Below are 22,765 nucleotides of genomic sequence, written 5' to 3'. Positions count from 1 at the left end.
TTCAACGCAAAGAACACCTCACACATAACTAAACCAGCAAGAATTGAAAAGCCTGATGCATTGCACAGGAAAGACCCAGCCATCTGAAAGGAGTGGTTAGCAAACGTGGGAGAAACGCGTGCCTTCCCTCTTGAACCAAACTCTACCAAACCCAGCATTTTTGATCACTCATTACAGGCTACTTGAAAGAGAGCTGACAGTCCCAGGCTATTGGTAACATCCCTGGGTGGGATTTGCTACTGCAACATAGTTTTTCAGTCCTTTCACGTGTTTGGTGAGAGACTACCCCTTCACGGTGCACAGAGAGGGGATGCTCTGCAGAGACAATGTGATGCGCACACCCCCGGCCCTTTCGCTTTCCCCTCCATCCTCTGGCCAGCCATCACCAAACACCTGCATCATCTGCAGCTACCAAGATGATTAGTTTTTAAGTCTCATTGATTTACCTGCTTTCCTGAAAGCTAACCCCAGCTTGGAGCCCTTCTGCTGAGAAAAGGCCTTCAAAGAACAAAACCAGTCTTATTGTTTACAGATTCTGCTGTATCCATCTGTCCAGTTAATTACTTTGTGCAGTAGCCTGTTAGTTTCTTAAAACCAATGAAAAAGGACCCAATTATCATTCTGGGCAGCTCCCTGGATCCCAGAGAAGCAGCACATCCCCAGTGCCGCAAGTGCCTTTGATACTGTTGTAAGCTGACAAATGGGCAGGGAGAGAAGTGCTTTGCAAGACTTCCTCAAGCGCCAGGGCCACGGCATGGGGAGAGTGACTCGGTGGCCCCGATTAGGATGTGGCTGTGCCCACTGTTCCCCTCTGTGGGGCACCTCCTGCCCTGCTCCCCACCACACACACACTAACTGGTAAATGCACGAATGGATGTCGGTGTCATTCAGCAGAATAAAGGCAGGAGGGTTTTGCTCCGGCTCGCCTTCAATGAGAGCATTTTCCCTGGAACAAGGGGCTGAATTCAGCTACTTGGTGCTGTCTGATTGCAGTTTGTTGCCAGAGTAACCGAGGCACTGGAGCTGCCAGGCCATGCTTCATGGGAAGGAAGGGACTGCTGCCTGGCATCCTGCTTGCCACCACCCTACGGAGGGCTGGAGACATGGGTAAGGGGTGCTCAGTCCCTCCATGGGGATAAGCTCAGCCCCCAGAGCTCCTGCTGAGCAGGAAAAGGAAAGAGGCACCAGGAGATGCAGAACCAGCTCCTGGCATCTGCTGCAGACGACCTCAAGTGACTCTGGACCGGCGACTCCATCCCCCTGTGAAATGGGGATAATACCATGCTGCCACTTTGCCACCCTGCTCTAAGTCACCCCTTAGGATCCAGCCAGAGCTTCATGTCTCAGATCAGAGTCTCTGACCTGATCAAATCATCTATTTACCCCTCGCTGCAGTCCCAGAGCTTATAACCCAGGTTTCCCAAAGGTTTTTCCCCATCTGAGGGCCTAGGCATACAACTGAACATGACGGCAAGAAGGATGCTTGACAGGTTAATGCATCAGCTATCTCTCCGAGAATGTACTTCAGTCTGAAATAAAACACAATGATGTCTTCTGCTTTATATAGCAAAATCTGGCCTTAGGGATCCAGCAGACCAGCAAAGGCTGAACAGAGTGGTTTTCTTAGACAGGGAGGGCATAATTTGAGCTTTGTACATTGAGAGTGCTAACACAGCCTGCTAAGACAGAGAATGCAGTCTCTCCAGATCAAATAAAACACCCTGTGATTTTCCTTTTAAAGGGAGGCCAAGTCAGAAGTTACCCTGTCACACAAGATCTCAAGCTCTAAACTAGACTCCGGCACTCAGCAGATCACCGGGCGACCCATGCATTTCCCTCCTTTCCCTCTCCCCATGCTTATATATTTGTAAATTGGTTTTCCATCTGCAATCAGCTATTCAAGTCACTCCACAATTTATCTTGGTAGAGATTTCATAGATAAAAACAGACAGGGAAAGGGCACAAATACATGGGTGACTCCCCCCCCCCCCCCCCCAGTCTTCTCAGCACTCTCAAACCACAGGCAAAGGGAAAATACTCATAAGTGATAATAACTATAGACACAAGCAGGCTCAGCATTGTATACTAAGAGCTTGCCATTATCCTTACACACACAAACGAAACCACAGCCTTGCCATACCGGGGCTCAGACTTGTCTGAATACGCACGAGCTCTGTCTCTCTGCTGATTCCCTCGCCCCAGCCAACCCTGCCACGCACCCTGCCTTAGCTCCCTCGCTGCCTGCTCTGCAATTTCAATGCCACAGCTTCCTAAATAGCAAAAGATTTATCAGGCTTTCGGCAGAAATATTTCATTTTCCAAAGGTATTTTTCCTTCTTCCAGGGCCCTGCAAGTCTTGCGGTATAATGTTGTCATCTAAAACCCATCCCGATCTCCATGAGAAACTGCTTGAAAGGAAAGAAGCAGAACCACCCGCAAGCATGCACAAGAAGGGGTGCAGAGGTGTTGAGACAGTGCAAAACCAATTAATTACTATAAAGCCTGGTCCTGCTTTTGCTCTCGGGAATCATGGGATACATGTCAAGATCTTTCCCACTTTCTCTCTGCTATTCGTGGACTGCAAAAGAACATAACTCATCACAAGTTCCTAGCACGGATGCCTCTATGTGTTGCTTCAAGTTTGACCCACGTTCAAGAGGTTAATATGACTTGCTCAGGGTTACACGGGAGGTCTCTGGCAGAGCTATGAATTAAACTGAAGTTTGTAGTAGCCCAGGGCTGCTGCCCATGTATTACTGTCAGTACTTGGCACGGACTTCTCGGTGCTCAGAGAGTTATGGTTCAGAAAGAGCAAAGTAACCCCAAATTCCCTGCCTCCAGGGGTCTGCAGACCCCAGAACCAGATGGTGCCAAGCCAAGGTTAAAGTTAAGCACAGCCTCAGCCAGGCACGGGGCAGTTCAGGCTGCCCTGACACTGATGGGAAACAGAGAGTAAATGAAGAGCTCTGATAGTCCCCCTGTCTACCCAATAAACTCAATCCTTCCAAGTCATTTGTCTAATCTGTTCTGCCAAACCTCCAGTGACAGGCGCTCTGCAAACTCCCTTAGCAATCTATTTTAGCGCCTCACTATTTTTACTGTTCAACAAGGTTTCCTCGTGTCCAGCCTCAATTTTTCTTGCCACGATTGATGCCGTTGAGAAGAGTTCATTGCCTTTCTTTGAGACTGTTTCTCTTTGATTCCTGTGGGCATGTGTTCTGGGCTGAGATGGCCGCAGGTTTCCATGCTTTAATAATTCAAACACTACAGAACGGAACTGATGGGCAGTCTCGTTTGAACTGCCCTCTGCAAGCCCGGCACAGAAATCTGCTGTCATTGTATCGCCATCCAAGCCTATGCATATGGCACAGCTAAGACAGAAGCACAAATAGGAGCTCTGCCTATTACAGTCTCAAACTGGCAACTAAAATTGAAACAGCCACTCTCTAAAAGCACCAACCTCATTTTCTCCTCATGCTCGGACCACAGAGAAGGCAGACCCCAGCACACAGACCTGGGTACCCAAAGCATCCGTCTCTGTTTCAGACAAGCCAATTACCTTCAGAGATGCAGCATTCAAAGGGTTATTTCTGCGCCTCAGTTGTGGATGCTGGAGTTCAGCCTTAAGCTCCCAACTTCGAAACGTTGGCTTGTAGTCTTGGGAAACCAGAAGGAGAGGAGAGCAGCGCTGTGCCAGATAGCTGGGACCTAGCAACCGCCAATCGGGACCAAGGCAACACAAGCTAGTTTTTAAACCAAGTAATAGATGGGGGAAAATGGGATCATGGTGGGAAGCAAGTGAAAGAGAAGGGAAGCTGAGTAACCACAATGCACGTGAAACGGGCACGATCTCACACCTGTAACTGAAGCAGAATTGCTGAGCAGCCTCTCTGCTCCCAGCTGCTCCTTATGCATGGAGATCTTCCTTGTTTGTCACCTCCATGCCCCCTTCTTTCCATGCACTCAGCTCTGCCAACGTGAGCTGTACTCCAGCCCCATGGCCAGAGCCCACTTTGACAGTTCTGAGTGTGGTCCTGCACGGAACCCAGCTTCTTTCTACCATGTCTTGGCTGGCTCTGCCTCCAAGCAAGGACACGGGACTCAAAAGCTTATCACTTTCATAGACAGACAGCAAAAGACAACCAGGCAGCAAGCTGGCCTCCCCATTTTATGTGCCTAAGGCTTGCTTTCACACACAGCACCAAACACCTCGCCAATAACTGCTTGACTGCAAGTAGCTAGAATCCAGACAGATGCCTCCAATACTTCCCCCTTTCATTCTTCCAGACCACTTTATACTGCTGCTACACCCTTTGAGTGGCTTCTTTATCTCTCTTTAGTCCATGCAACCTTCTTTTTCCTTCTTGCAGGCACTTAGCCCAAGAAGGATGGGACAACAGACCCTAACGAATCACCTGAGATACTAAGGACTGCATATGCAATGATTTGCAAGCCCTGCTTCCCTGATCAATCCCATCCTGTGCCTTTGCATATGTCCCCATTTGTTCCCTGCTTTTTGCTCCCAGATCCCATAAAGAACTTTTCCCTGTCATCATTTGGCCTTTTTGGGTTCACTAAGGGCTCCCGGTGGCTCCGTGCCTTTTAAGATATTCCATGTTACTTCGTTCCGGTTGCAAACTAACAATACCCCAAATACAAACCAATTCGGAGCTCGCTTGGACAGCAGTGGCTACACACCATGAAAACACCTGCAGGCACACAAGCACACCTCATTCTGCCGGACCCCTCATTCAGACACACTAATCAAGCCACACTTACATGCTCCCTGTTGCTTAAATTAAGACACATTCACACCACACCTAGGAGGAAAACCAAGCCAACGCATACGCAGCAGCTGGCTTGATAATTCTCCTCCACTGCAAGCCATTTCTCCAGTAATTAGAGGGTTTAGATGCTGTAACAAGGCTAACACTAGTTCCACCCACAGGGCAAAGTTCAGGCAGAGAATCTGGAGAGCAGTGAACAATAAACGGGCAGTGAATTAGAAGCCAGTCATCTCAGTGGGAGCACCGAGTACACAAGCCAACAGCTTCATTTAATTACACAAAGGCATCTCAATCTGTTTCCCACTGCCTTGGTCTTTTAGGGATAGGAAGTGCATTTGCCAGTTTTAATCAGAATTAAGTAATGGCTGCCTGTCCAAAGCTACCTATTGCCACAGCCCAATTTATTCACACTTAAGGAAGGCGACAGAGGGCCATCCAGACCCAAAATCTCAGCATTATGAGGTTATGAATACCCATTGTTCTTTGAGGATGGAGTGAAGGACCACTCAAATAGCATTCACTTGCAGCACTCGCTGGTCCTAACACTCAAGATTCTAAACCACCATGACCCCAAAGCATACCACAAGTGGTACTGAACCCAGCTTGTCTACCGTGATAAAAATGAGCTCTGTAGATGTTTGTTGAAAACTGAATTCAGGTTTTCCCAACCATTTAATGCTTCATATTGGGATCCCAGGCAATCAGCATCCCTCTGAATTACAGGCAAGTTTAAATAGCCAGAATACAGCATGGATGCACACAGGGCCACCCGAGGGGGAGCATGCTACATGCAAAGCAGTAATCACAGCCCTCCAAGGCACTGTTTATCACCTGCTCTCGTGGGGTCCTCCTACACTCACCTGCACTACAGGAGGCTCTTAGAGATGAGATATGAGCCTGGTATCTTCCCTGTCCCTTTGCACACTCCCCTGCTTTGTCTCACCATGCCTCCTCTGTGCTTTTATGTTTGCATCATTAAGTGGCCTTTAAAAGTCTATTATGCAGTTCTCGTTAGACAGAGAGAAGGAAGTGCAGGGGGGAAAGAATGAAACAAAATTAGCCAAAGGCTGTCAGAAGAAACAAGCACAAGAGCTTAATTTCAGAGCGGTGACTACGTGTTTACAGCAGGGAGCTGGGAGTTAGCATTGCAGAGCTATGGGATGAGCAGGGCTAATTCTGACAGGTCAAGAGATAGGTGTTCAACTCAGGGGTCTGCCCCAGGCAGGTCACTCTGTGTTGCTGCAACACCACTGTGGAGAAAAGGGGTAAGGACAATCCCCTCATCTAAAGGTGGTCCATGCGTTTGTGGCTCTGCACAGTGGCGAGGGATGCGGCACCAACCGCATTCCAAACCTCTGCATTTTCTGCTAGCTCATCTTCCCCAGCCCACGGGCATCAACGCTGAGCAGACAACAGTCCATCTTCCTCCTTCCCCAATGGAGATCCAATGTCTTCCGCTGGGAGAAAATGCCCACATTTTAGTCCAGAGCCAACTGCTCAAGGTACCTCTAGCACAAAATGTTCCACTCTGCCATCTGAATACAAAACCTCCAGCAAAACACCAGCTGCTGCTGCTTGCCGCTCAGCCAGCTCAATACATTGTGATTCTGGGTCACTGGGAAGCACCTTTACTCCAGTGCTCCCATCAGACCAAGAGGGGTTTCCTGCACAAACAATACCCCCGTGACAGGGAAGGCAAAGCTGTCCAGAGAAAGCAGCTGTGTTTTAGGAGCAGGGGAGAATGATTCCTATTTAAAGCACTGTTAATTTCCCTCCTCTTCTTTATCTCAGGGAGATAATGACCCTCACACTTTAAGCCAGGCCAATTGCTGACAGGTTCAGCTTCTCACTTGAACAGAAGTTCATCCCTTCACCGGGCTGATGTCTTTACCTGATTGGAGCTCTTCATTAAAGCACCAACACCCCAGTAATGGAAACAAAATGAACTAGAAACCTCATTGCCGCTGCTCCAGGAAAAAGGTAGCACATTTCCTGCCATCCATCATGAGACCTAACAGTTCCAGAGAACACGCTTCTCCCTCAGCCAGGGACTCGCAGGATATAACACGGGGACAGTACTTCACCAGGCATGCATTAATCTGTCTAGAAAGACCAGCCCATAGCATGCACATCCGAACCGGAGACACCACATTAGCACTCCTAAATCACCCCTTCCTGGGTTGTGTGTGTGTTGGCGGGGGAAAGGAGTCACAACTTCCCACTGATAGCACCAACTCTTCGGTATCAAATCCTGGGGGTGGGAAAGGAGAAGGAAAAAAGCCCCCTTAACCCAGGCTTGAGTCTCCACTCCATAGCAGCGCTGCAGCAAAACTCATTAGTCATGGCTGGCAAACTTGAAAGGAATAAAAGGAACCAATGAGTAATGCACCACTATAAAAACATAACAACCTCAATAATGGGAAAATCAAAACCCTGCACATAAACAAAGCCACCAAAACAGGAGCACTTGAGCCAAGGTATATAGTTCCCAAATTCCATCTGTATAACGGCATTTGGAGCACTCCATCTCAAGTGTTGCTATACACACCAGCTTGGAAATGGTGGGTTTCTAGCCCTGACATATGCACAAATGCATAGATACAACCATCATCTCCATCGTCTTGGGAATCCCTTCCAAACATTGCCATTCCAAGAAGAAGCAGGTGAGGGGTAGAGGCTCTATCTAGCATATGTGGCAGCCTTAAGAGCTGCATTTATGCAAGCAAATGGAGCGTATCAGCTGCACTGTATTAACACCATTGCCTGCGAATGGGACTCTCATTTTTGTTGCTGTGACTGGAAACTTGCTCAACATAGAGTCGAGGAGAAAACTGCTTTGAGTGGTATGGTCAGAACAGCATTTGCACCTCCTGTAGCACAAACCCGCTGTCATCTGCCACATTGCAGGAGCGCAGTCTTGTCCATGCTTTACACACAGAGAGAACCGAGGAAAGGCCTCCCAGTATGATGCCCCCGACCAAACCAGCAAGTCTACAGGGAGGAGAACAACTCAAACTGCTACAGTTCGCAGCAGGATGAACCCCACAAACCACTGCACAAATCCCATCAATTACCTCAGTTAAGGGCTATAAGGAGCTTCAAGACAAAGCTGATTCCATCATGCAACTCATGATTCCTGACACATTGCTTAAAGCCCTGGATCTGCACCTCAGGAGCCTGCAAAAGAACCTTCGCCTTCATCTTAACCTGACGAAAAGCCAGTTCCTGGTTCTGGTGGCCTTGAAGCTTAAAGGTTCAACACTGCCAAAAACCGATAGGCAAAATGAATGCTAAAATGGTTTTCTCTTTGTGGCTTTAACCTCCCTGCCACAGGTTTCTTCCCAAGCTCACTATGTACATACACTACCATATCCACCCAGGGTGGCATCACTGCTGTCATAGGGTGACATTCATAGTGCAATAATTAGTCAGCAGAGAGGCTGACCAGATAATCCCCCCGTCCCTCTAAGGTTTTGTCCGTGTGACTGTACACTGAAAAGCAGGCTATTTGAGGATGTTTGCTTCTCTATGACAGCTCTTTCCTAGAACCCAATGGGCTCTAACATTTATTTTAACATGACTCCTTTATTAAGTCATTTTCCTATTCCTGAATGCCACCTGCAGACATCAACTAGTGCTATTCACTCCAACTTTGTAACAAATGGAATAAAACCTGCAGGATTTTCTTCTTGACATGATGATAATCCCAGAGACCTAAGGGCTATAGAGTGAATTCTTACACAATATGATAATTGACTCAGTCTCCAAAGGATAAGCATGTCAAGATACAGAAATCATTTTTTTCTTACCAGCGCAATGAAGATGTGATTGAGAATGTCATGTTCTGGGTGCATGAGCAATAGTCTCATAACTCATGATCTAAAATAAATTGTTCCATCATTTGTACAAGTTAGGAGATATTCCAAGTCAGACAAGCTGAAAGCAGAAGTTTAAACATACTCAGCATGGCAGAAGGAATATTAATTTCCCTCCCCCCTATATAAACGTTAAATCACAGCCTCTCACTTAGGGTTAATCAATCTTTCAATGGTGCTCAAGCCCACCAAACACAAACATTTTTTCCTGCAAAATCTGGCAGAAAAGGGCTTCACTGAAGCACTGGAAAAGGCTTTGACAAGTCCCCAGCGAAAAGCACTACATGAGAACACACATAACCTCACTGCTACATACCAGATACCCTGGACGGCTTGTCCATGATTACCTGACTAAGGAGCCATTTATGTGAAAGATGCCATAGGCAATGTAGGTTTCGGTTCCCCCTTCATTCCCATAAAACACTATTCACTTCCATAATTGAACCTTCAGCAACAAAGAACCTCTAACAAATGAAGCAATTTCTGGGGAAACTCAGACCCTAAATCCATGCAGACAACAGCTCCTGGGCAGAGTTCAAACACATCCCCTGCTTAAATTCTTTATCTCAGGCCACTTAAAACCCCTGAAGAATAGATGCATTAAACAGACTTGGGAGAGAACAAGAATGGCACTGCAGGCTGAGATCACTCCAAAAAGGAGGAGAGGATGCTAATTATACCACTGTTAAAATGGAATCACTGGGGGAATAACAACAAACAGTCAAGACAGTTAAGCAGTGCAAGAGCTGCTGTACTACTTCATCAGTGCTAGGCCACCCTCCTGAATGGAGAGTAACAGATGACATCAATGTGGTGACAGGCAATCAATGAACACTCAATTAACAGTTACAATATTACTAACTTAAGCAAAACGTGCTTTTGCTAATGGCAAGCTCCTTTGTACTGATACCACCCTAATTTAGTTTTCTTCAACGCACCAACATCAGACGTTGAAAGAGAGAAATTCAGATGCCACCATGGGAGAGGAAATACCCCTTTGATTCTGCAAAGGGCCAAGTCAAAGGGACAGAAGGAGACAAGACAAGGCTGCAGGATGATAGGCTGCTGGAAATGTCCAAGGCCAGGTTGGACGGGGCTTGGAGCAACACGTTTAAGGTGCAACACGTTTAAAGTGCAACATGCCACTGCGTTTTCTTGCCATTGCTCCTTCCCACTCCTACCCTGCTCTGCAGCTTTGGCAAGGAGCTGGGTATTAGGTGAAAGTAACCCTCCTAAGCATACCCTGTGCCCTAATTAACACACCAGCCACCACCTGAATGGTAATGATACCTCTTAATCTCTCTCCCTGAGTTTGCTGAACATGGCCCAGGTGGTGGCATAAGGGATTCGTAGTTGCAGCATCCTTTGTTTCCGTGCAACTCCACAGCCGGCAAGCTGACCTAAAAGAACTCTGCAAGATGCATCATTCCAATTTAGAAACAGCCAAAGTACCAAGTCCTGGGTAATTTGCTCCTCTCCTTAAATATAAAGCTGTACAAAAATAAAACATGCCTTTCTCTCATCTGAATTTATCTAGCTGGAGCATCCAGACGCAGACCCACATCCTGCCTCCGTACTTTTGGCTAGCAGAGGTCCCTTCGTCTGGTTAAGTACTTACAGACAGTAATCAAAACACCCCTTAACCTTATCTTAGTTAAAAAGAACAGATTGAGCTTCAGTTCTGTCTCCAGCATGTTTGAGACTTCACACCATCCCTGTGGCTCTTATCTCCCACCAGTTTGCCAACATCATTTTAAAGGTACAGATACCGCGGCTGCACACAATGATCTCCCTACCTGTATTCATTATTTCTTTGCTTAGACAGCCAAAGATAGCATTAGCACTCCTGAGAAGCCACACCACAAGACCAGCTAGCTATTGATAAGATAATGAAATTAAGCTTCAGCTTCTCAGCTTGGCATGGCAGCTCCCAGGGGTTCCTCTCCCAAAGTGTGGTTTTACTCCCTACTCTCCTTAATGTGGATTAGTAAATTATCACATGCCAGTGATGCTGCAAGAGCTGTCTGTACATTTACCAGTTCCCACTACAAAACAACCTGACTGCACTTCATGCTCTTTCTCAAACCCTCACGTTTGTCACAGCACCGGAACACGGCTTACCCTGGCTCAGATAACACAGGTCATGCTGCAGACACCTCAAAACCAGAGCTTGGTTCACCATCCCATATGTGAGCTTCCTGCTGTCAGGATCCCAGGCAGAACAGGCCATTCATTGCCCCGACACAGCTGCAGGTCCCAAACCTGCAGTAAAGCCAGCTCCTGGGAGCCAAACCAGCTCCATCAACCACAGCCAGGCAGTGCCAGGGTATCTGCACTCCAGGCTCCTGCCAGAAACCATCTACCACACAAGGACTACAGCATTTCACACCCCTTCCAACAGAACTACCCCTGCCACACAGTGCTGGTTCAGATGCAGCTCAAGACATAGCTGAGATCCTCCTCCTAGAGCCATCATCGTGCCTCTGACCCACACAGGACAAGGAGCCGGAGCCAGCCCCGAGGTGTGCTTTGGGCAATGCTTGCCAGCACATTGCAGATTCATGCCATATCTGATGCCAGATAGAAACTGCAAACTCATCCAGCATTTGAAGGGATCAGGACCCAGGGGTCTGCATTAAGAACCTTTCTCTCTCCCTATCCCCAGCCTTACCAGTCGGATGCTAACACCAACTGCTTTTGCACCAAGAAAGAAATTCGTCCCAGCAAATGTGCAAGCACTGACATCTTAAGACAAAAAAGGTGCAGATTTCTCAACTGTTCACTGTGTATTCTGGAAATACATTCTTAGGGACTATTAAATCTGGGGATTATGGACTCGATGAGCAGCAGCTCAATGGACTAGCTTGCAAATACGTCTTCAGACAATCCTTAAAATGCAGATTAATTATCTAAGAGAACCAGAACATTTATTTTTCCTGCAGACTTTCTAATGATCTGTTGCATAAACAAACATCCAGACAGTTCTGTTTGCGTTTGTGTTGGCTGGGATGCTCTTCAATAACTAAAGAGTGACTGAGGAGACTTAAATCTTATTTAACACTCGGCAGGAACAGAACAAAAGGCATGTCAGTCTAAATCACAGGAAGATACGTCTCCTTTAAAGACCCTTGAGAAGTCCATAGTAATGGTACCTAAAGGCCCTGTTTCCCAAACACAAAACTTCAGATAGGCCACGCAGCATTGCATTCTTTCCATTAGGTTTCATTAAAGAAGCGACATCATTTAACAACTAGTATTCCCACCAACCCCTTTTTAAGTGAGCAAGGCATTTTGTACGACAGACATGGTGTTCAGGGCTCTCCCACATTCAGATTACCACCGCTGCCCGACTAGGAGTTGCATTTGGACAACCTGTACAGCAGAAGATTGACTTTGGGGGAACCATTACGTGATAGCTGCCATTATCATGGGCACAGGGTTCTGCTGCTGCCCTCACCTCCTACTTCCTGAGTGATAATTTGAACCCTTAAAGTTAGAACCTGAAAATCCCCTCTTGCTGTTTAAGTTTGCCATTGATAGAGGATCAATCACAGCGGTCATGTTCTCAGTAAGGGGAATGAATGTGTTCTTTGTAGACTGTTTTCAGCTTCCAACTGCTCCATTTCCTTGCCCCTTCTCTGATAGGCTAACATTGCTGCTGGATATCAAAACCAATGCAAAGCAAGTGTGAAACATTATTATTCCAGCTTCACACCCACTTTCCCTTGGTGTGAACAATAATGCAGAGCGCAAGACAGTGATGAATTGGACCTGGAGAGGACCAGATGCTCTGTGAACATTAGCACAGTCTCTGCCCCAAACATTTTTCAGCTTAAACAGAGATGTGATAGCCTGCTTTCAAAGCTGCCCATGCACACATACTATCTTTTAACACCAGGTGTTACCGGATCACACACAAGGTGGAGCAGAAACAGAAAACAAGCCGAGACCAAACAAGAAAACAACGGCAAATAGTGAGTGTGGGTAGAGCGAAATACCTTTTGATCAAGCTATTTTGGGGTGAAAAAAAGCAGGTTTGGCACATCTAACAGCTTGCAGATCAGTGGTTTCAGTGCACTAGTGTGTTTGCAGCCAGGCTCTGCCCATGGCTCCGTTTCTTGCCTCTTCACCTGAGGTGAGCCACATTAAGAACGACTCTATCAGACACAACAATTTGCTGCTTCATCATATTCTATAAAGAGAAAGCACGGGGTTGATGCCCAACATGAATCCCACTACAGACTCAAACATCAGTGACAAGGAGCATTGCAACCACTCAGAGCAGGGCCAGAGAGGCATTAAAAACCTCACTTCATTCAGAAAAACATCAACTTCTGTCACTGCACCCCAAAACCCTTGGTTTCCACAGAAAAGTTACAAGCAAACATGAAGGCAATAGAAAACATGGCAGTGATGTTTAACAACCCATCCCATACTAGCTTTGCTACCCGATTCAGATGTCCGTGTAGGAAGGGGAGTGAGGGTGAGGAGCCACTACCATGGAGAAAGAGCTGACTTTGTGCTGAATCAGCTGAGGTGCGATCACACAGTTCATCCATAGCCATGGGAAGCACCCACCGTGATGCTCCCAAGGGATGCAGGTGAACTGGCATTAGGATGCACAGAAAGAGCTGTTCCCCACCAGCCATCATCCCCCCCCCCCCCCCCGACATACAATATATGATGATCCCAGAAAGGAAAAAACCTGCTTCTTAAATACAGCAAAACCTTTCAGGAGCTGAGCACATGCCAGAGTGGGTGGGAAATGAGTATTATTATTACCGTGTGCTCCCGGGGTCTAAGACCTCAGATGACTTGTTTGTGCCCAGAATGAATTCCTGCAGACTCATTACAAACCCTTGCAAAGCAGGGTTTATAAGGTCACAGAAGAATTTCCATTAACTGTAGCCCAGCTCGGGATTGCCACGATGATCTATCTCTCCCATTTATGCATACGCAATAAAGCCAAGACGAAGCTCCTTTGCTTTATTTCCACATCATTGTGCTGATGCTGAGCTAACCAAATAAACAAACTGAAAAGCGAGTGGGGAAGGAGGGGGGGGAGAGGAACAGAGAGAATAAGGGAAAAGAAATGTGTGCCAGGCTCTCTCGCTCATGAAGGATGCAAATAAATTCCACAAGCTTTGAAGCCGGGAGATCTCGGCAGAGATGAAAATCCCCCTCGTGCTGGATGGCTCACCGGGTGCTCAGTTAAGACACTGCTTGGGCATGTATTATGCAGCTGCTTCCATGTAAAGGATGGTCAGAATAGTTCCCCTGCCACCTGACCAAGACCTGGCTTAGGGCTTTGCAATCGAGCAGGAACAGGAACCCTCTGGGCTCTCTGATCCCCCTGCCACCACCGTGAGACAGCATCAAACAGTAACACTCCCCTTCCAACACTTCCCAAGTCTCTGGGTAAGAGGCACGGAGGATGTGTCCATCCACTCATGCAGATGGACAGCTTACATCTCAGCTCCCTTCTTCCTTCAGTAAGATGGTATCCATCCCCTTGGAAAACCCGGGGGGGGCAGTCACCAGGACTCAGCACAGTTCCCCATAATCCACCATAAAGCCCAGCTGGATGCAGCACTATCTGGATGCCCACAGCTCCTGCTCCAGCAGCACTGAATCCCTAACCCAACACAAGAGGCTTTGGGAAGAGCTGACTGTCCCTGCTCCATCACTGCAAACACCCCTTCCACAGATCCCCTGGACCACACAGCCCACCTGCACCTCCCATGGCTCCCCTTTGCCCACACAACCACAAGTCCTCATCAGGGGCACACAGATCACACCCCTGCATGCTCTCCTATGGAATCCCACAGAAGCCCTTTGGCTACATCATTAGGAAAAGATGTGCTTGTGTTTTACCTTTTCATGTGCTTGTCATGCTCAGCTCTGAGTTATACCCTGACTACAGTGGCCGAACCACCGGCACGCTCAGATCCATCAGCCTTGTCTCTTAATCCTTCCAAATGTTCAGCAGCTAAAGCAAACCCTTTCTGTTCTCACTCCCTCTAACTCAGCTCTGATCTGCTTCCACCTCCAAATCATTAAAGAGAATAAATAAGCCTAGCCCCAGTGTGAGGAGCCTTCACATAACCACCTATCTATGCTCTGATCAGCACCCCTCCATTACACTTCTATTTTCCACAGCTTAACTAGGAAAGCTGGCACTGAACTCTGCCCCTTACCCTATAGCTATTTATTTCCCAAAATAGTCCCTTTCAGGTGAGTCTAATGAAAAATCCAAATAAATGAGGTACATTTCCAGTGCCTATTTCATTACCCTGCCAAGCTGCAAGTAGCATTAGGAAGGCAGGCTTCCCTACTCATCTTCCCCATATAAGCTATGGTGATTTAACCCCCCAAGGTTAGACCCATCCATTCCAGACCCATTATCTGTGATAATTAGCACCCCCCCACCTAGCATAGAACAGAAGCAAAACTCACCTACCCTCAGATTTGGTTTCTGTAAAGGCATTGCATGGTAAAACTCCTGCTGTATCTGGCAGCTCCTTTTGACCGCTTCAGTTCCTCTGGGGTAACTTCCCAGCAAGGAGGAAGAGGAGGGACCATCCCTTCCATGTTAACAGCTGGTTCTATTTCACACTTTATTTACTTCAGGGCTCTCAGATGAACCATCCCCAGTCCCACTCATTTACAACACCCAGGTTTTTTTCCCTTTGGTCATTATTTGCTCTTTAAACAGTTCAATCACTGCTAATTTACTGCAAATGGGGGGAAGGATTTCCTCAACATGCTGGTACAAGGAAATCACTTTTCCTTCAGCCAGTGCTTCTCTCTGCCACAGCTTCTCCTACATGCTGGGGTTCAGGGAGCCTCCATTCACTACTGCTGCCCATTTCAGCATCCTGCAGTTGCCTGGCTGTGCCGGACACCACCTACACAACATTGCTGATGCTGCACTGCATCCAGGAGCACGGGGAGGCTTTTCCCAGCTCCAGCAAGGTCTCCCACAGAGGCAGAGCAACGAGCAGACACCGAGGTCCTGTGTCGAGCTCACCTCATTTGGCTTAGTCATAGAGAAGCTGGTGGCAGGAGAGCGGTGATAAATCACAGCTGAGCCTCCTTTCTCCCCTCTCTTGCACAGCACCTGCAGAAACGTGGCTGAAAAGCACCCAAGGAGGCCCAGGCTCAGTTCATTTACATTAGCTCCTATAGACACTAGGTGAGCATTTCAAGGTACAGGAAACATTCCTGGGTTTACTGCCCTGATAGCTTTTGAACTGGTTGAGGTTTGTGATCTCTGCTCTACCCATCTGCTACTCGCTGTCGACCAACATGGAAATGATCCTGTTTGAGCTGGTCCTCACTGTGTTTTGCTGCACCTTCGTTAAAACTGCCCCATCCACCCCCAGCAGCACACCAAGCCTTCCACAGGCACAGAACAAAGGCCACAAAAAGCACTGTTGGATTAACAGCACTGATTATCCTTCCAAGCCATGTCCCGTGCATCAGGCAAAAAGTTACTATGGGGAGTTATCAGGGTGTTCCTTCCTATTCACACACAGCAAGATGTTCCCTGTATTAAAAGATACTTCAGCCTTATGTATGCTGTCTTCGAAGCCTCTCGTTCAGGGCAGAAAAACAGTTCTGAGAAGGCTTGCAAAACTTTTGTCTCACCTTTTGCCACCTAAAGCATGAAAAATAAATCAAATCTGACCCTAGCAAGTCCTGGGCATGAAGATCTTCCCCCTCAAAGTCAGAAAGAATCAATATCCAAAACCCAGGCTCATCAGCAAGCCTTTAAAAAGGGCAAGACATCTGCAGATGCTTAGTGCAGGCTGAATACAGAATAGAGCTTAAGCAATTGTTAAAGAAATCAAAGTTTCTTAGGTGCTGCTCTGTATCTCTGTCCATACGGCCCAGTGATGTCTGAGTCTAAGCATGTACCTGCTCCTTCATCACTTCTCCTCCTCTCCCCTGCTTTTCCCCCTTTCTGCCATGGAAGCCCACCCTCCCGCATGGACAGGCTCTCGCTCCGCATGCACAGCCAGCAAAACCACACAGCTCCTCTCCCAGCAAAGGAGACCAAGGCCTCATCTCACGTGGAAAACCAGCTGCTGCTCCCAGAGAAAGCATTACCTAAGCCAGCGTGGTCAAAGCAGAGATCCTACACTGCAGACGGATGCTTGCCCATCAGAACTCATGCGATCAGTCAGCACCTGAGGATCTTCCCCAAGTCCCGGGTGAGCTGTAAGTTCACTCGCTTTGCAGCAAGCAAAGGAATCAGCGTGAGCACGCTCCCCTGCGCTGGAGATGGGATTTCCTGACCAAACGTAGCTTCCAGTATAGCCAGTTTGGAGGCAGCACCTCCTTGCTGTGCCTTTGATGAGCTCTCTGAGGACCAGCTCCCTCGAATCGTTTGCCATTCACCCACAGATTGCTGCATGCTCCTTGGCACCCGAGCAGTTAGGTCTTTGCCAGCCCACATGACTGCTTGGCTTCTCCTCCTTGCACAGCTTGCAAAAGAAATCTCCAGCAAGAAACTTGCAGACAGCATCAGCACCGTCTCCGTGGGTCTCTCACTCGCTGGCAGCTGCCCTAAACCCCCTTTCAGAGCCAACCTTTCACAGGTGACTCTTCTCAAGGAGATGCTGATGCCTCCATCAGCCTCTTCCCACTCTGGGAAACCCACTGGCCTGCCCACAGCCCTTCATTTGGGGCTCACGCTGCTCCCATCACCTAGAGCACACACATCATCTCCGCAGGAGCCAGCCCTTAAGGGGTTAAAACAAACTGCCATTTAAAGAGCATTCCCATCAGCTCTATCACACTCTGAAGCCCTCTTCCTGCTCAGCACAGGCTGTCAGCTCCCCCTTGCCCACAACCCAGGTACAGGTGTCTCACTTTAGGGTGTTAATTCACGGCAGGTGTGGGGAAAGCAGCACCTGCAAACCAGACAGAGCCACGCAGCAACTTCCCGACTTCTGACTCTGCTAATGAGACCCATCCCCGAAATGGAAACCAACGGGGAAAGGTTCAGCCGCTTACCATATATTTCTCTACCCAGATGGTTCCCTTCAAATACACATGCTAATATGCATAAACACTAAAGCAGACTTGCACCAAGGCACTTTTTAAATGCCTTGGCACGGTGGGAGCCTCTCTGCAGATTGCTTCCACAGAGCACACTTCTACCCCTATGCAAAACGCAGACTAAAGCAAGCCACGGCAGAAAAGCACCGTTAGAACATCATCTCCTACCTGCGAGCACACACGTCCTATGTAGAGCCCAGGAGCCTGTGGCAGGAGCTGCTGCCGGCAGCTCTACGGGAGCACCAGCGACTCCATGGGGATGCTTGCTTGCTCGCTCGCTCGCTCTCCGATGCTGTAGAGCCTCGGCTGCCTGTCCAGGGAAGCAGGGAACGCTGTGCTCCCGGCTAACTGCGGCGGTCACATCCAGCCGGGATGCGGCTCCTCGGAGGAAAGGCTTCAGAGAGACAAAGGGACTGGGTCCTGCTGGGGGCGAGCAGAGGAACCTCCCGCTGGCGCGGCGTGGGACAGCCAGTGCCCAGCAGCGCTCGGGCAGGAACGGTGCCCAGGATGCGGTGGCAGAGTGAGCCATCCCCTCGGCATCTCCCGCTAGCGGAAGGCCCCCGGGGAAGCGGGGAGCAGCTTCGGCTCCTCCGGGAAGCAGCACCACGCTGCAAAGGCCACACGTGTGGGAGACGAAACAGCCCCCGTGCGGGCTGAATTAACTTCCCCAGGGTCACAACCTCGGGGTCTCACACCTGGGAAAGGAAAAAGCCTGATGGGGGATGAGAGCTGAGTAACGCTCACAGCATCTCTGCTGTACGCAGAGCTCCCAGAGCTGCAGGCTATGCCGGAGTTTAAGCATCAACAACACAGAATAAAGTTGGGCCTAGGAAGAGGCTGCCGCATGGAGTTTCCCCCCACTGCCCAGAATCGACACTGCTTGCTCATTAAAGGAGTCTCCGCCAGCATCAAACCTGCACGTCTGCGCATACAAGTACCTCATGTATCCCAAGACAAATTATTCACGAGCACAACTCCAGCGAAACGCATTCCAGAACAATGAACCTTTTCTTTCCAATCCGAAGCCTGAGAAAAATCTCACTTCAACACCATCTCCCCCCCCTGCCTATGCCTGTCGCACGCAGGCTGAGAATACAGCAACACGCAAGTACCCGGGGAGCATCCATTCCAGCCAGCCCCGCTCCCGGTGTCCACCGCACGCTGGAGACATCCCGGGGACCGTTCCTAGGTAACCCAGAGGAGTTGCAGTCACACAGAGCCCCCCATTCCCCGCACTCCGTGAACTTCAGCTCTCCCGAAAGGGGGAACACGACATTTTGCAACTCTTCCTACGCTAAACACACTGCGGCCACCAACATCCCCCCCCCTCCACACACACACACACAAGGGCTGGTAACAAAGTCCTTCACCAAGTGCTGCCGTAACCGGGGCGAACGGGGCTGCTGCCGCCGGCAAGCATGGGCGCGTCCGGCTCCGCTTCGCCCCCCGCTCCGAGCCTTGCCCGGGGCTCCCAGCGCCTCCCGGCTCCGCAGCGGCGGGCGAGCGGCGCATCCCGGGCCCGGGCATCCCGCGAGGGGCGGGGGGGAACGGGGGGACGGACGGGGACCGCGGCCGGCGCCTCCACAGCGGGGAGCGGTGCTCTGGGTCCCCGCCGCCCCTTCATCCCCCACCGTGCCCGGTCCTCCCTCCCCGCGGCGGCTCCTACCTGGGCTGGGCGGCGCGGCTCTGCCAGCGGCTGCTCCGGCCCCGTTCCGACCGCGGCGGCGGCGGCGTCGGGCCCCCAGCGGCGAGCGGGGGAACTGCAGGGGCGGCTGCCGGGGCACGGCGGCGCGGGAAGGGGGTGAGCGGAGCGGGGGCCCCCCCGCGGGCGTGCGGGGCAGCGTGGAGCGGGGCGGGATGGAGGGAGGTGGGAGGTGGGATGGGAGGGCAGGAGGTGGGATGGAGGTGGATTGTGAGGGCAGGAGGTGGGATGGAGGTGGGATGGGAGGGCAGGAGGTGGGATGGAGGTGGATTGTGAGGGCAGGAGGTGGGATGGAGGGTGGGATGGAGGGCAGGAAGTAGGGGCTGGAGAACGGAGATCGAAGGAGGGCAGAGTGAGGATGGCAGGAAACGGGGCAGAAACCAGGATGGAGGGAGCAGAGGGATGCAGGAAGGGGAGGGGACTGAGGAGGGGGTCAGGAGGGCAGGGAGCAGTGGGGTACTGGAACTGTTGCTTCCAAAGTGACCGGTTCTCCTAAGGCTGAGCACTGCCGAGAGGGAAAGGCTGTGCCTTCTCTCCCCACACATCCCAAATCCTGAGCTGCTTAGCACTCCCTGCTCTTAGCCACAGCCCTGACCTCTCCCTTTGCGTCCTCTCCTTCTTCACTGCTTGGAAAGGACACTTTTGCCCAGGGCTCCTAAAATCTTCATGTTCAACGTTAATCTCCTCCTTGTGCCCTGCACAGTAACACAATGCTGGCTAAGAGACATCAGCCAGCACTGGGAAACTGGTAGGAGTGGGACGAACAGGACCTGTCGTCTAGTGCAAGGCTGGGAAATGCAGCAGCAGGCGGCCAGCTTCCTAAGCCATGGTGTCCCTGTAGGCTGTAATGCTCCAGCCATCTCTGCTACGCTGCAGTTTTGTTTTCCTGTTTGTTTTCAAGAGCGAGCAAAGCAAAGCTTGTAAACCATCAATTAATTGGACTCTTGCATTAGGAGCAATGAACTACTCCTTGACAGGAATTCATCTTCCCCTCCTGCTGAGAAGAAATAAGCTGGAGGAAAAGAATCCGCCTCACAGCAGAAAAAAAGTGAAACGCCTCTGCTTCAGAGACAAATTACTCATAAGATACATAGGTAACAGGCACAGGGTGCTTTGAGCTCATCCCTTTCGCACATCATTTCCCATAGGACAACAGCTACAAGCCAATGGCTCTGCGAATGATCCCTGGGCCTTTGCACCAGTGACCGTGCCCGCCAGGCCATTCCAAGCATTTATTATCCTCAGGATAGAAGAGCATTTCCCTATGTCTGGGCTGCATTTGCTTGGAGATCCATGACTGTGGCCCTCAAGGTCCCGGTTCACAACTGCCTGGGCTGCAGCGCAGCGCTGCGTGGAACAGGGCTCCATGCTCACAGATGAGCATGGGCAGAGCAATGGGTTCTGAGAGACAGGAGCACACAGGTTTACCTGCCAGGGCTGGGATTGCTTCTGGACCAAAAGCAGCCCCTGTGCGAGCGCCAGCAGTGGGAGACTGACGGAATCTGCCTCTTACCTGAGCCAGGCAGGGCTCCCTCTGTGCATCCCTGGCAAGCACGGTCCCGATGGATGCTGCATCCTCCTCTTGACTCAGCCATCTCCTGCCTTTGGAGAGGTTCCCTTTCCCCTCTCCTTCTGCTCTTGAAAAGCTCAAGCTGTCCTGCTGCAAGTCTCACCGCTAAGTCTGAGCAAGGATAGCTGGATTCCCATTATTTCCAGCTTCATTTGCCTTCCCCAGCTTCTGAGGCAGTTGTGTTTCGTTTAAAAGCTGTTGGCATCTTTGCGTTTGAGATAATTCAGGGAAAGAACAAACGGGATAGAAACTGTCTGCAGATAAATCCTGTTTGGAAATAAAAGGGATTCCAACCGTAAGAGGAGAGGTTTGAAACTGCCTTCTGCCACAAAGTGTTATGTGGGGAGACGGGGGAGAGGGAAGCCATCCAACTGGATTTCGAATAGAGTTTGGTCATTTTATGAATGAGGGTATCCAACCCGGTTGCCTGCAAAAGGAAGGGAGTCGGATGGCCTAGAAAATCCTGTTCGTGGAAGGAACTATTGTTGTTGCAAGACTCTGCATGTAAAGATTAGAGGAGGTTTGGGATCCTGCTTACTCCCCAGGGCACAGAAGGACAGGGAAGGGACACTGATACATCAGAAAGCCAGAGAGGCAGCGCCTGTCCCTCCAGGGAGTTCAGGACTGCACCAGAAAGCTCATTCTCTGGTAGCCACTGTGAAGATGCTCTCTTAGGTCAGGCAAGGCCTTTCCTAAGGGAAAATGAGACGGTCCCAGAAAAGGACTTACCTGTCCAAAAGAGCAGCTCAAAACAGAGAGCTGCACTATTGCAGGTCCAGCTCATTCCAGACCAAACCCACGCTTTCCCCACCGGCCGCTTTGCTAGCTGTGCCCATGCAGAGTATAATAAAGCCTGCAGTGATGCATATGGATCAGGCTGCCCCCTTTTTCCCTAACAACAGACTGTTTGTTCCACGGAATAATGTAACGTCTCCAGATCCAAACATCTGGGGGAAATAGCCACCATCAGTAACCACAGCGCTTGCCTCGCGGCATTAGATATATCTGAGCAATTACATTATCTTTTCCCTCTCAGTTGCACTAAGAGGGGCTCTGATCTCAACCTGACGTGAAGTTGAGTCGTGAATCATTTAAACAACTGCTACATTTATCTTCATAGGTGGCCGTATTTCAGCAGAACAGTAAATAACAGTTACCACTGTAAGAAAGAGTCAGTCAAATGCATGGAGTACTAAGAGATTTCTGGGGAGAAAAGACACTGCACAAGGCAAGATTTCTCATTTGACTGAAATATAAAGAAATGAATCTATTCTGCGTGTGGCAGATTTTTCCTTCAAGGTTCATAACCACTTTCTGTTGGTAATAGAAGATGTCCAAATTAGATAATTTTATAGATAAGAACAGCTTTGAAGGAACCGGTTAGCGGAGTAACTGTCTTGTGGCAGTTACATAAAAAAGCCCATCTAATTATATATAGATATTTAGATGGCTCAAAGAAGTTAGTAGGATGACTTAGATAAATAAGGAACATTTTGTGGAACAGTTTGTTTGCTTTCTTTTTCATGCAAAAGAAAATGTGTGTGAATTGAAGACGAGCTCGAGTCAGAAATGGTATCTGCAATCCTGATGTAAGGCCATGGGTGGATGCTGGTAGCCCCATCTGAAGAGGATGCTCCACACACTGTGTTGTCTCACTCCCCCCCGCTCCGCTGCAGCAGGCACGTACGTGGTTGCAGGATACAGGCTATAATGAAGTCAGGAATGGCACTGCCTTGCTTGGTTCTGCAGCCAGGAATGCAGAGAT

At 49.5% G+C, this 22,765-nt stretch overlaps 1 protein-coding gene across 2 annotated transcripts in view; it reads right to left on the bottom strand.

Moving 5' to 3' along the window:
• The window catches only part of GRIK4 (glutamate ionotropic receptor kainate type subunit 4), a 179,357-nt gene extending 159,898 nt beyond the window's left edge, over positions 1 to 19,459 (bottom strand). For both annotated transcript variants that reach the window (XR_008975372.1, XM_057433308.1), the window contains exon 1: positions 19,395 to 19,459. The gene's annotated coding sequence lies outside the window, so the exon portion shown is untranslated. The remainder of the gene's footprint in view (positions 1 to 19,394) is intronic.
• Positions 19,460 to 22,765: the final 3,306 nt, after the last annotated feature.

Source organism: Pezoporus wallicus, unplaced genomic scaffold (assembly GCF_028554395.1).
Source record: "Pezoporus wallicus isolate ANWC-B61680 ecotype Strahan unplaced genomic scaffold, APGP_CSIRO_Pwel_v1 contig_11829, whole genome shotgun sequence".
NCBI lineage: Eukaryota > Metazoa > Chordata > Aves > Psittaciformes > Psittacidae > Pezoporus > Pezoporus wallicus.
The sequence above is the reverse complement of the archived record's forward strand: the minus strand, read 5'-3'. Positions and strand labels throughout refer to the sequence as shown.